This window comes from Oncorhynchus masou, unplaced genomic scaffold, assembly GCF_036934945.1.
Source record: "Oncorhynchus masou masou isolate Uvic2021 unplaced genomic scaffold, UVic_Omas_1.1 unplaced_scaffold_19___fragment_2___debris, whole genome shotgun sequence".
In the NCBI taxonomy this organism is placed as follows: domain Eukaryota; kingdom Metazoa; phylum Chordata; class Actinopteri; order Salmoniformes; family Salmonidae; genus Oncorhynchus; species Oncorhynchus masou.
In genome coordinates, this window is record NW_027016619.1 from 31,134 (window position 1) to 44,600 (window position 13,467).

Sequence of the window (13,467 nt, forward strand, 5' to 3'; positions counted from 1 at the left end):
TGTCTTACTAGTCCTATACTGTCTCTGTCCTACTAGTCCTATACTGTCTCTGTCCTACTAGTCCTATACTGTCTCTGTCTTACTAGTCCTATACTGTCTCTGTCTTACTAGTCCTATACTGTCTCTGTCTTACTAGTCCTATACTGTCTCTGTTCTACTAGTCCTATACTGTCTCTGTCCTACTAGTCCTATACTGTCTCTGTCCTACTAGCCTTATACTGTCTCTGTCCTACTAGTCCTATACTGTCTCTGTCCTACTAGTCCTATACTGTCTCTCCTACTAGTCCTATACTGTCTCTGTCCTATTAGTCCTATACTGTCTCTGTCCTACTAGTCCTGTACTGTCTCTGTCCTATTAGTCCTATACTGTCTCTGTCCTACTAGTCCTATACTGTCTCTGTCCTACTAGTCCTATACTGTCTCTGTCTTACTAGTCCTATACTGTCTCTGTCTTACTAGTCCTATACTGTCTCTGTCTTACAGGTCCTATACTGTCTCTGTTCTACTAGTCCTATACTGTCTCTGTCCTACTAGTCCTATACTGTCTCTGTCCTACTAGTCCTATACTGTCTCTCCTACTAGTCCTATACTGTCTCTGTCCTATTAGTCCTATACTGTCTCTGTCCTACTAGTCCTGTACTGTCTCTGTCCTATTAGTCCTATACTGTCTCTGTCCTACTAGTCCTGTACTGTCTCTGTCCTATTAGTCCTATACTGTCTCTGTCCTACTAGTCCTATACTGTGTCTGTCCTACTAGTCCTATAATGTCTCTGTCTTACTAGTCCTATACTGTCTCTGTCTTACTAGTCCTATACTGTCTCTGTCCTATTAGTCCTATACTGTCTCTGTCCTACTAGTCCTATACTGTCTCTGTCCTACTAGTCCTATACTGTCTCTGTCTTACTAGTCCTATACTGTCTCTGTCTTACTAGTCCTATACTGTCTCTGTCTTACTAGTCCTATACTGTCTCTGTTCTACTAGTCCTATACTGTCTCTGTCCTACTAGTCCTATACTGTCTCTGTCCTACTAGCCTTATACTGTCTCTGTCCTACTAGTCCTATACTGTCTCTGTCCTACTAGTCCTATACTGTCTCTCCTACTAGTCCTATACTGTCTCTGTCCTATTAGTCCTATACTGTCTCTGTTCTACTAGTTCTATACTGTCTCTCCTACTAGTCCTATACTGTCTCTGTCCTATTAGTCCTATACTGTCTCTGTCCTACTAGTCCTATACTGTCTCTCCTACTAGTCCTATACTGTCTCTGTCCTACTAGTCCTATACTGTCTCTGTTCTACTAGTCCTATACTGTCTCTGTCCTACTAGTCCTATACTGTCTCTGTCCTACTAGCCTTATACTGTCTCTGTCCTACTAGTCCTATACTGTCTCTGTCCTACTAGTCCTATACTGTCTCTCCTACTAGTCCTAAACTGTCTCTGTCCTACTAGTCCTATACTGTCTCTGTCCTACTAGTCCTGTACTGTCTCTGTCCTACTAGTCCTATACTGTGTCTCCTACTAGTCCTATACTGTCTCTCTCCTACTAGCCCTATACTGTCTCTCTCCTACTAGTCCTATACTGTCTCTGTCCTACTAGTCCTGTACTGTCTCTGTCCTACTAGTCCTATACTGTCTCTGTCCTACTAGTCCTATACTGTCTCTGTCCTACTAGTCCTATACTGTCTCTCCTACTAGTCCTGTACTCTCTCTCCTACTAGTCCTGTACTGTCTCTGTCCTACTAGTCCTATACTGTCTCTCCTACTAGTCCTGTACTGTCTCTCCTACTAGTCCTATACTGTCTCTGTCCTACTAGTCCTGTACTGTCTCTCTCCTACTCGTCCTATACTGTCTCTGTCCTACTAGTCCTGTACTGTCTCTGTCCTACTAGTCCAATACTGTCTCTGTTCTACTAGTCCTATACTGTCTCTGTCCTACTAGTCCTATACTGTCTCTCCTACTAGTCCTATACTGTCTCTGTCCTACTAGTCCTATACTGTCTCGGTCCTACTAGTCCTATACTGTCTCTCTCCTACTAGTCCTGTACTGTCTCTGTCCTACTAGTCCTATACTGTCTCTGTCCTACTAGTCCTATACTGTCTCTGTCCCACAAGTCCTATACTGTCTCTGTCCTACTAGTCCTATACTGTCTCTCCTACTGGTCCTGTACTGTCTCTCTCCTACTAGTCCTATACTGTCTCTGTCCTACTAGTCCTGTACTGTCTCTCTCCTACTAGTCCTGTACTGTCTCTGTCCTACCAGTCCTATACTGTCTCTGTCCTACTAGTCCTATACTGTCTCTGTCCTACTAGTCCTGTACTGTCTCTGTCCTACTAGTCCTATACTGTCTCTGTCCTACTAGTCCTATACTGTCTCTCCTACTAGTCCTGTACTGTCTCTCCTACTAGTCCTGTACTGTCTCTGTCCTACTAGTCCTATACTGTCTCTCCTACTAGTCCTGTACTGTCTCTCCTACTAGTCCTATACTGTCTCTGTCCTACTAGTCCTGTACTGTCTCTCTCCTTCTAGTCCTATACTGTCTCTCTCCTACTAGTCCTATACTGTCTCTGTCCTACTAGTCCTATACTGTCTCTGCCCTACTAGTCCTATACTGTCTCTGTCCTACTAGTCCTATACTGTCTCTGTCCTACTAGTTCTGTACTGTCTCTCTCCTACTAGTCCTATACTGTCTCTCTCCTACTAGTCTTGTACTGTCTCTCTCCTACTAGTCCTGTACTGTCTCTCTCCTACTAGTCCTGTACTGTCTCTCTCCTACTAGTCCTGTACTGTCTCTCTCCTACTAGTCCTGTACTGTCTCTGTCCTACTAGTCCAATACTGTCTCTGTTCTACTAGTCCTATACTGTCTCTGTCCTACTAGTCCTATACTGTCTCTCTCCTACTAGTCTTGTACTGTCTCTCTCCTACTAGTCCTGTACTGTCTCTCTCCTACTAGTCCTGTACTGTCTCTCTCCTACTAGTCCTGTACTGTCTCTCTCCTACTAGTCCTGTACTGTCTCTGTCCTACTAGTCCAATACTGTCTCTGTTCTACTAGTCCTATACTGTCTCTCTCCTACTAGTCTTGTACTGTCTCTCTCCTACTAGTCCTGTACTGTCTCTCTCCTACTAGTCCTGTACTGTCTCTCTCCTACTAGTCCTATACTGTCTCTCTCCTACTAGTCCTGTACTGTCTCTGTCCTACTAGTCCTATACTGTCTCTGTCCTACTAGTCCTATACTGTCTCTGTCCTACTAGTCCTATACTGTCTCTCCTACTGGTCCTGTACTGTCTCTCTCCTACTAGTCCTATACTGTCTCTGTCCTACTAGTCCTGTACTGTCTCTCTCCTACTAGTCCTGTACTGTCTCTGTCCTACCAGTCCTATACTGTCTCTGTCCTACTAGTCCTATACTGTCTCTGTCCTACTAGTCCTGTACTGTCTCTGTCCTACTAGTCCTGTACTGTCTCTGTCCTACTAGTCCTATACTGTCTCCCCTACAAGTCCTATACTCTCTCTGTCCAACTTGTCCTAAACTGTCTCTGTCCTACTAGTCCTGTACTGTCTCTGTCCTACTAGTCCTATACTGTCTCTCCTACTAGTCCTATACTGTCTCTGTCCTACTAGTCCTGTACTTTCTCTCTCCTACTAGTCCTGTACTGTCTCTGTCCTACTAGTCCTATACTGTCTCTGTTCTACTAGTCCTATACTGTCTCTGTCCTACTAGTCCTATATTATCTCTGTCCTACTAGTCCTATACTGTATCTCCTACTAGTCCTATACTGTCTCTGTCCTACTAGTCCTATACTGTCTCTGTCCTACTAGTCCTATACTGTCTCTCTCCTACTAGTCCTGTACTGTCTCTGTCCTACTAGTCCTATACTGTCTCTGTCCTACTAGTCCTATACTGTCTCTCCTACTAGTCCTGTACTCTCTCTGTCCTACTAGTCCTATACTGTCTCTGTTCTACTAGTCCTATACTGTCTCTGTCCTACTAGTCCTATACTCTCTCTGTCCTACTAGTCCTATACTGTATCTCCTACTAGTCCTATACTGTCTCTGTCCTACTAGTCCTATATTGTCTCCCCTACTAGTACTGTACTGTTTCTCTCCTACTAGTCCTGTACTGTTTCTCTCCTACTAGTCCTATACTGTCTCTGTCCTGCTAGTCCTATACTGTCTCTGTCCTACTAGTCCTATACTGTCTCTGTCCTACTCGTCCTATACTGTCTCTGTCCTACTAGTCCTATATTGTCTACCCTACTAGTCCTGTACTGTTTCTCTCCTACTAGTCCGAAACTGTCTCTGTCCTACTAGTCCTATACTGTCTCTGTCCTACTAGTCCTACACTGTCTCTGTCCTACTAGTCCTACACTGTCTCTGTCCTTCTAGTCCTATACTGTCTCTGTCCTACTAGTCCTATACTGTCTCTCCTGCTAGTCCTATACTGTCTCTCTCCTACTGTCCTATACTGTCTCTGTCCTACTAGTCCTATACTGTCTCTCCTACTAGTCCTATATTGTCTCTCCTACTAGTCTTATACTGTCCCTCCTACTAGTCCTATACTGTCTCTCCTACTAGTACTATGCTGTCTCTGTCCTACTAGTCCTATACTGTCTCTGTCCTACTAGTCCTGTACTGTCTCTGTCCTATTAGTCCTATACTGTCTCTCTCCTACTAGTCCTGTACTGTCTCTGTCCTACTAGTCCTATCCTGTATCTGTCCTACTAGTCCTATACTGTCTCTCCTACTAGTCCTATACTGTCTCTGTCCTACTAGTCCTATACTGCCTCTGTCCTACTAGTCCTATACTGTCTCTGTCCTACTAGTCCTATACTGTCTCTGTCCTACTAGTCCTATACTGTCTCTCTCCTACTAGTCCTATACTGTCTTTGTCCTACTAGTCCTATACTGTCTCTCCTACTAGTCCTATACTGTCTCTGTCCTACTAGTCCTGTACTGTCTCTGTCCTACTAGTCCTATACTGTCTCTGTCCTACTAGTCCTATACTGTCTCTGTCCTACTAGTCCTATACTGTCTCTGTCTTACTAGTCCTATACTGTCTCTGTCCTACTAGTCCTATACTGTCTCTGTCTTACTAGTCCTATACTGTCTCTGTCCTACTAGTCCTATACTGTCTCTGTCTTACTAGTCCTATACTGTCTCTGTCCTACTAGTCCTATACTGTCTCTGTCTTACTAGTCCTATACTGTCTCTGTCTTACTAGTCCTATACTGTCTCTGTCTTACTAGTCCTATACTGTCTCTGTTCTACTAGTCCTATACTGTCTCCGTCCTACTAGTCAAATACTGTCTCTGTCCTACTAGTCCTATACTGTCTCTGTCTTACTAGTCCTATACTGTCTCTGTCCTACTAGTCCTATACTGTCTCTCTCCTACTAGTCCTGTACTGTCTCTCTCCAACTAGTCCTATACTGTCTCTGTCCTACTAGTCCTATACTGTCTCTGTCCTACTAGTCCTATACTGTCTCTGTCCTACTAGTCCTATACTGTCTCTGTCTTACTAGTCCTATACTGTCTCTGTCCTACTAGTCCTATACTGTCTCTGTCCTACTAGTCCTATACTGTCTCTGTCTTACTAGTCCTATACTGTCTCTGTCTTACTAGTCCTATACTGTCTCTGTCCTACTAGTCCTATACTGTCTCTGTCCTACTAGTCCTATACTGTCTCTGTCTTACTAGTCCTATACTGTCTCTGTCTTACTAGTCCTATACTGTCTCTGTCTTACTAGTCCTATACTGTCTCTGTTCTACTAGTCCTATACTGTCTCTGTCCTACTAGTCCTATACTGTCTCTGTCCTACTAGCCTTATACTGTCTCTGTCCTACTAGTCCTATACTGTCTCTGTCCTACTAGTCCTATACTGTCTCTCCTACTAGTCCTATACTGTCTCTGTCCTATTAGTCCTATACTGTCTCTGTCCTACTAGTCCTGTACTGTCTCTGTCCTATTAGTCCTATACTGTCTCTGTCCTACTAGTCCTGTACTGTCTCTGTCCTACTAGTCCTATACTGTCTCTGTCCTATTAGTCCTATACTGTCTCTGTCCTACTAGTCCTGTACTGTCTCTGTCCTACTAGTCCTATACTGTCTCTGTCCTACTAGTCCTATACTGTCTCTGTCCTACTAGTCCTATACTGTCTCTGTCTTACTAGTCCTATACTGTCTCTGTCCTACTAGTCCTATACTGTCTCTGTCTTACTAGTCCTATACTGTCTCTGTCCTACTAGTCCTATACTGTCTCTGTCTTACTAGTCCTATACTGTCTCTGTCCTACTAGTCCTATACTGTCTCTGTCTTACTAGTCCTATACTGTCTCTGTCCTACTAGTCCTATACTGTCTCTGTCTTACTAGTCCTATACTGTCTCTGTTCTACTAGTCCTATACTGTCTCTGTCCTACTAGTCCTATACTGTCTCTGTCCTACTAGTCCTATACTGTCTCTGTCCTACTAGTCCTATACTGTCTCTGTCCTACTAGTCCTATACTGTCTCTGTCCTACTAGTCCTATACTGTCTCTGTCCTACTAGTCCTGTACTGTCTCTGTCCTACTAGTCCTATACTGTCTCTGTCCTACTAGTCCTATACTGTCTCTGTCCTACTAGACCTGTACTGTCTCTGTCCTACTAGTCCTATACTGTCTCTGTCCTACTAGTCCTATACTGTCTCTGTCTTACTAGTCCTATACTGTCTCTGTCTTACTAGTCCTATACTGTCTCTGTCTTACTAGTCCTATACTGTCTCTGTTCTACTAGTCCTATACTGTCTCCGTCCTACTAGTCAAATACTGTCTCTGTCCTACTAGTCCTATACTGTCTCTGTCTTACTAGTCCTATACTGTCTCTGTCCTACTAGTCCTATACTGTCTCTCTCCTACTAGTCCTGTACTGTCTCTCTCCAACTAGTCCTATACTGTCTCTGTCCTACTAGTCCTATACTGTCTCTGTCCTACTAGTCCTATACTGTCTCTGTCCTACTAGTCCTATACTGTCTCTGTCTTACTAGTCCTATACTGTCTCTGTCCTACTAGTCCTATACTGTCTCTGTCCTACTAGTCCTATACTGTCTCTGTCTTACTAGTCCTATACTGTCTCTGTCTTACTAGTCCTATACTGTCTCTGTCCTACTAGTCCTATACTGTCTCTGTCCTACTAGTCCTATACTGTCTCTGTCTTACTAGTCCTATACTGTCTCTGTCTTACTAGTCCTATACTGTCTCTGTCTTACTAGTCCTATACTGTCTCTGTTCTACTAGTCCTATACTGTCTCTGTCCTACTAGTCCTATACTGTCTCTGTCCTACTAGCCTTATACTGTCTCTGTCCTACTAGTCCTATACTGTCTCTGTCCTACTAGTCCTATACTGTCTCTCCTACTAGTCCTATACTGTCTCTGTCCTATTAGTCCTATACTGTCTCTGTCCTACTAGTCCTGTACTGTCTCTGTCCTATTAGTCCTATACTGTCTCTGTCCTACTAGTCCTATACTGTCTCTGTCCTACTAGTCCTATACTGTCTCTGTCTTACTAGTCCTATACTGTCTCTGTCTTACTAGTCCTATACTGTCTCTGTCTTACAGGTCCTATACTGTCTCTGTTCTACTAGTCCTATACTGTCTCTGTCCTACTAGTCCTATACTGTCTCTGTCCTACTAGTCCTATACTGTCTCTCCTACTAGTCCTATACTGTCTCTGTCCTATTAGTCCTATACTGTCTCTGTCCTACTAGTCCTGTACTGTCTCTGTCCTATTAGTCCTATACTGTCTCTGTCCTACTAGTCCTGTACTGTCTCTGTCCTATTAGTCCTATACTGTCTCTGTCCTACTAGTCCTATACTGTGTCTGTCCTACTAGTCCTATAATGTCTCTGTCTTACTAGTCCTATACTGTCTCTGTCTTACTAGTCCTATACTGTCTCTGTCCTATTAGTCCTATACTGTCTCTGTCCTACTAGTCCTATACTGTCTCTGTCCTACTAGTCCTATACTGTCTCTGTCTTACTAGTCCTATACTGTCTCTGTCTTACTAGTCCTATACTGTCTCTGTCTTACTAGTCCTATACTGTCTCTGTTCTACTAGTCCTATACTGTCTCTGTCCTACTAGTCCTATACTGTCTCTGTCCTACTAGCCTTATACTGTCTCTGTCCTACTAGTCCTATACTGTCTCTGTCCTACTAGTCCTATACTGTCTCTCCTACTAGTCCTATACTGTCTCTGTCCTATTAGTCCTATACTGTCTCTGTTCTACTAGTTCTATACTGTCTCTCCTACTAGTCCTATACTGTCTCTGTCCTATTAGTCCTATACTGTCTCTGTCCTACTAGTCCTATACTGTCTCTCCTACTAGTCCTATACTGTCTCTGTCCTACTAGTCCTATACTGTCTCTGTTCTACTAGTCCTATACTGTCTCTGTCCTACTAGTCCTATACTGTCTCTGTCCTACTAGCCTTATACTGTCTCTGTCCTACTAGTCCTATACTGTCTCTGTCCTACTAGTCCTATACTGTCTCTCCTACTAGTCCTAAACTGTCTCTGTCCTACTAGTCCTATACTGTCTCTGTCCTACTAGTCCTGTACTGTCTCTGTCCTACTAGTCCTATACTGTGTCTCCTACTAGTCCTATACTGTCTCTCTCCTACTAGCCCTATACTGTCTCTCTCCTACTAGTCCTATACTGTCTCTGTCCTACTAGTCCTGTACTGTCTCTGTCCTACTAGTCCTATACTGTCTCTGTCCTACTAGTCCTATACTGTCTCTGTCCTACTAGTCCTATACTGTCTCTCCTACTAGTCCTGTACTCTCTCTCCTACTAGTCCTGTACTGTCTCTGTCCTACTAGTCCTATACTGTCTCTCCTACTAGTCCTGTACTGTCTCTCCTACTAGTCCTATACTGTCTCTGTCCTACTAGTCCTGTACTGTCTCTCTCCTACTCGTCCTATACTGTCTCTGTCCTACTAGTCCTGTACTGTCTCTGTCCTACTAGTCCAATACTGTCTCTGTTCTACTAGTCCTATACTGTCTCTGTCCTACTAGTCCTATACTGTCTCTCCTACTAGTCCTATACTGTCTCTGTCCTACTAGTCCTATACTGTCTCGGTCCTACTAGTCCTATACTGCCTCTCTCCTACTAGTCCTGTACTGTCTCTGTCCTACTAGTCCTATACTGTCTCTGTCCTACTAGTCCTATACTGTCTCTGTCCCACAAGTCCTATACTGTCTCTGTCCTACTAGTCCTATACTGTCTCTCCTACTGGTCCTGTACTGTCTCTCTCCTACTAGTCCTATACTGTCTCTGTCCTACTAGTCCTGTACTGTCTCTCTCCTACTAGTCCTGTACTGTCTCTGTCCTACCAGTCCTATACTGTCTCTGTCCTACTAGTCCTATACTGTCTCTGTCCTACTAGTCCTGTACTGTCTCTGTCCTACTAGTCCTATACTGTCTCTGTCCTACTAGTCCTATACTGTCTCTCCTACTAGTCCTGTACTGTCTCTCCTACTAGTCCTGTACTGTCTCTGTCCTACTAGTCCTATACTGTCTCTCCTACTAGTCCTGTACTGTCTCTCCTACTAGTCCTATACTGTCTCTGTCCTACTAGTCCTGTACTGTCTCTCTCCTTCTAGTCCTATACTGTCTCTCTCCTACTAGTCCTATACTGTCTCTGTCCTACTAGTCCTATACTGTCTCTGCCCTACTAGTCCTATACTGTCTCTGTCCTACTAGTCCTATACTGTCTCTGTCCTACTAGTTCTGTACTGTCTCTCTCCTACTAGTCCTATACTGTCTCTCTCCTACTAGTCTTGTACTGTCTCTCTCCTACTAGTCCTGTACTGTCTCTCTCCTACTAGTCCTGTACTGTCTCTCTCCTACTAGTCCTGTACTGTCTCTCTCCTACTAGTCCTGTACTGTCTCTGTCCTACTAGTCCAATACTGTCTCTGTTCTACTAGTCCTATACTGTCTCTGTCCTACTAGTCCTATACTGTCTCTCTCCTACTAGTCTTGTACTGTCTCTCTCCTACTAGTCCTGTACTGTCTCTCTCCTACTAGTCCTGTACTGTCTCTCTCCTACTAGTCCTGTACTGTCTCTCTCCTACTAGTCCTGTACTGTCTCTGTCCTACTAGTCCAATACTGTCTCTGTTCTACTAGTCCTATACTGTCTCTCTCCTACTAGTCTTGTACTGTCTCTCTCCTACTAGTCCTGTACTGTCTCTCTCCTACTAGTCCTGTACTGTCTCTCTCCTACTAGTCCTATACTGTCTCTCTCCTACTAGTCCTGTACTGTCTCTGTCCTACTAGTCCTATACTGTCTCTGTCCTACTAGTCCTATACTGTCTCTGTCCTACTAGTCCTATACTGTCTCTCCTACTGGTCCTGTACTGTCTCTCTCCTACTAGTCCTATACTGTCTCTGTCCTACTAGTCCTGTACTGTCTCTCTCCTACTAGTCCTGTACTGTCTCTGTCCTACCAGTCCTATACTGTCTCTGTCCTACTAGTCCTATACTGTCTCTGTCCTACTAGTCCTGTACTGTCTCTGTCCTACTAGTCCTGTACTGTCTCTGTCCTACTAGTCCTATACTGTCTCCCCTACAAGTCCTATACTCTCTCTGTCCAACTTGTCCTAAACTGTCTCTGTCCTACTAGTCCTGTACTGTCTCTGTCCTACTAGTCCTATACTGTCTCTCCTACTAGTCCTATACTGTCTCTGTCCTACTAGTCCTGTACTTTCTCTCTCCTACTAGTCCTGTACTGTCTCTGTCCTACTAGTCCTATACTGTCTCTGTTCTACTAGTCCTATACTGTCTCTGTCCTACTAGTCCTATATTATCTCTGTCCTACTAGTCCTATACTGTATCTCCTACTAGTCCTATACTGTCTCTGTCCTACTAGTCCTATACTGTCTCTGTCCTACTAGTCCTATACTGTCTCTCTCCTACTAGTCCTGTACTGTCTCTGTCCTACTAGTCCTATACTGTCTCTGTCCTACTAGTCCTATACTGTCTCTCCTACTAGTCCTGTACTCTCTCTGTCCTACTAGTCCTATACTGTCTCTGTTCTACTAGTCCTATACTGTCTCTGTCCTACTAGTCCTATACTCTCTCTGTCCTACTAGTCCTATACTGTATCTCCTACTAGTCCTATACTGTCTCTGTCCTACTAGTCCTATATTGTCTCCCCTACTAGTACTGTACTGTTTCTCTCCTACTAGTCCTGTACTGTTTCTCTCCTACTAGTCCTATACTGTCTCTGTCCTGCTAGTCCTATACTGTCTCTGTCCTACTAGTCCTATACTGTCTCTGTCCTACTCGTCCTATACTGTCTCTGTCCTACTAGTCCTATATTGTCTACCCTACTAGTCCTGTACTGTTTCTCTCCTACTAGTCCGAAACTGTCTCTGTCCTACTAGTCCTATACTGTCTCTGTCCTACTAGTCCTACACTGTCTCTGTCCTACTAGTCCTACACTGTCTCTGTCCTTCTAGTCCTATACTGTCTCTGTCCTACTAGTCCTATACTGTCTCTCCTGCTAGTCCTATACTGTCTCTCTCCTACTGTCCTATACTGTCTCTGTCCTACTAGTCCTATACTGTCTCTCCTACTAGTCCTATATTGTCTCTCCTACTAGTCTTATACTGTCCCTCCTACTAGTCCTATACTGTCTCTCCTACTAGTACTATGCTGTCTCTGTCCTACTAGTCCTATACTGTCTCTGTCCTACTAGTCCTGTACTGTCTCTGTCCTATTAGTCCTATACTGTCTCTCTCCTACTAGTCCTGTACTGTCTCTGTCCTACTAGTCCTATCCTGTATCTGTCCTACTAGTCCTATACTGTCTCTCCTACTAGTCCTATACTGTCTCTGTCCTACTAGTCCTATACTGCCTCTGTCCTACTAGTCCTATACTGTCTCTGTCCTACTAGTCCTATACTGTCTCTGTCCTACTAGTCCTATACTGTCTCTCTCCTACTAGTCCTATACTGTCTTTGTCCTACTAGTCCTATACTGTCTCTCCTACTAGTCCTGTACTGTCTCTGTTCTACTAGTCCTATACTGTCTCTCCTGCTAGTCCTATACTGTCTCTGTCCTACTAGTCCTATACTGTCTCTGTCCTACTAGTCCCATACTGTCTCTGTCCTACTAGTCCTGTACTGTCTCTGTCCTACTAGTCCTATACTGTCTCTCTCCTACTAGTCCTATACTGTCTCTGTCCTACTAGTCCTGTACTGTCTCTCTCCTACTAGTCCTGTACTGTCTCTGTCCTACTAGTCCTATCCTGTATCTGTCCTACCAGTCCTATACTGTCTCTCTAACTAGTCCTATACTGTCTCTGTCCTACTAGTCCTATACTGTCTCTGTCCTACTAGTCCTATACTGTCTCTGTCCTACTAGTCCTATACTGTCTCTCTCCTACTAGTCCTATACTGTCTTTGTCCTACTAGTCCTATACTGTCTCTCCTACTAGTCCTGTACTGTCTCTGTTCTGCTAGTCCTATACTGTCTCTCCTGCTAGTCCTATACTGTCTCTCTCCTACTAGTCCTATACTGTCTCTCTCCTACTGTCCTATACTGTCTCTGTCCTACTAGTCCTATACTGTCTCTCCTACTAGTCCTATACTGTCTCTCCTACTAGTCCTATATTGTCTCTCCTACTAGTCCTATACTGTCCCTCCTACTAGTCCTATACTGTCTCTCCTACTAGTCCTATACTGTCTCTGTCCTACTAGTCCTATACTGTCTCTGTACCTACTAGTCCTGTACTGTCTCTGTCCTACTAGTCCTATACTGTCTCTCTCCTACTAGTCCTATACTGTCTCTGTCCTACTAGTCCTGTACTGTCTCTGTCCTACTAGTCCTGTACTGTCTCTCTCCTACTAGTCCTGTACTGTCTCTGTCCTACTAGTCCTATCCTGTATCTGTCATACTAGTCCTATACTGTCTCTCCTGCTAGTCCTATACGTTCTCTCCTGCTAGTCCTATACTGTCTCTCTCCTACTAGTCCTATACTCTCTCTCCTACTAGTCCTATATTGTCTCTCCTACTAGTCCTATACTTTCCCTCCTACTAGTCCTATACTGTCTCTGTCCTACTAGTCCTATACTGTCTCTCCTACTAGTCCTATACTGTCTCTGTCCTACTAGTCCTATACTGTCTCTGTCCTACTAGTCCTGTACTGTCTCTGTCCTACTAGTCCTATACTGTCTCTCCTACTAGTCCTATATTGTCTCTCCTACTAGTCTTATACTGTCCCTCCTACTAGTCCTATACTGTCTCTCCTACTAGTACTATACTGTCTCTGTCCTACTAGTCCTATACTGTCTCTGTCCTACTAGTCCTGTACTGTCTCTGTCCTATTAGTCCTATACTGTCTCTCTCCTACTAGTCCTGTGCTGTCTCTGTCCTACTAGTCCTATCCTGTATCTGTCCTACTAGTCCTATACTGTCTCTCCTACTTGTCC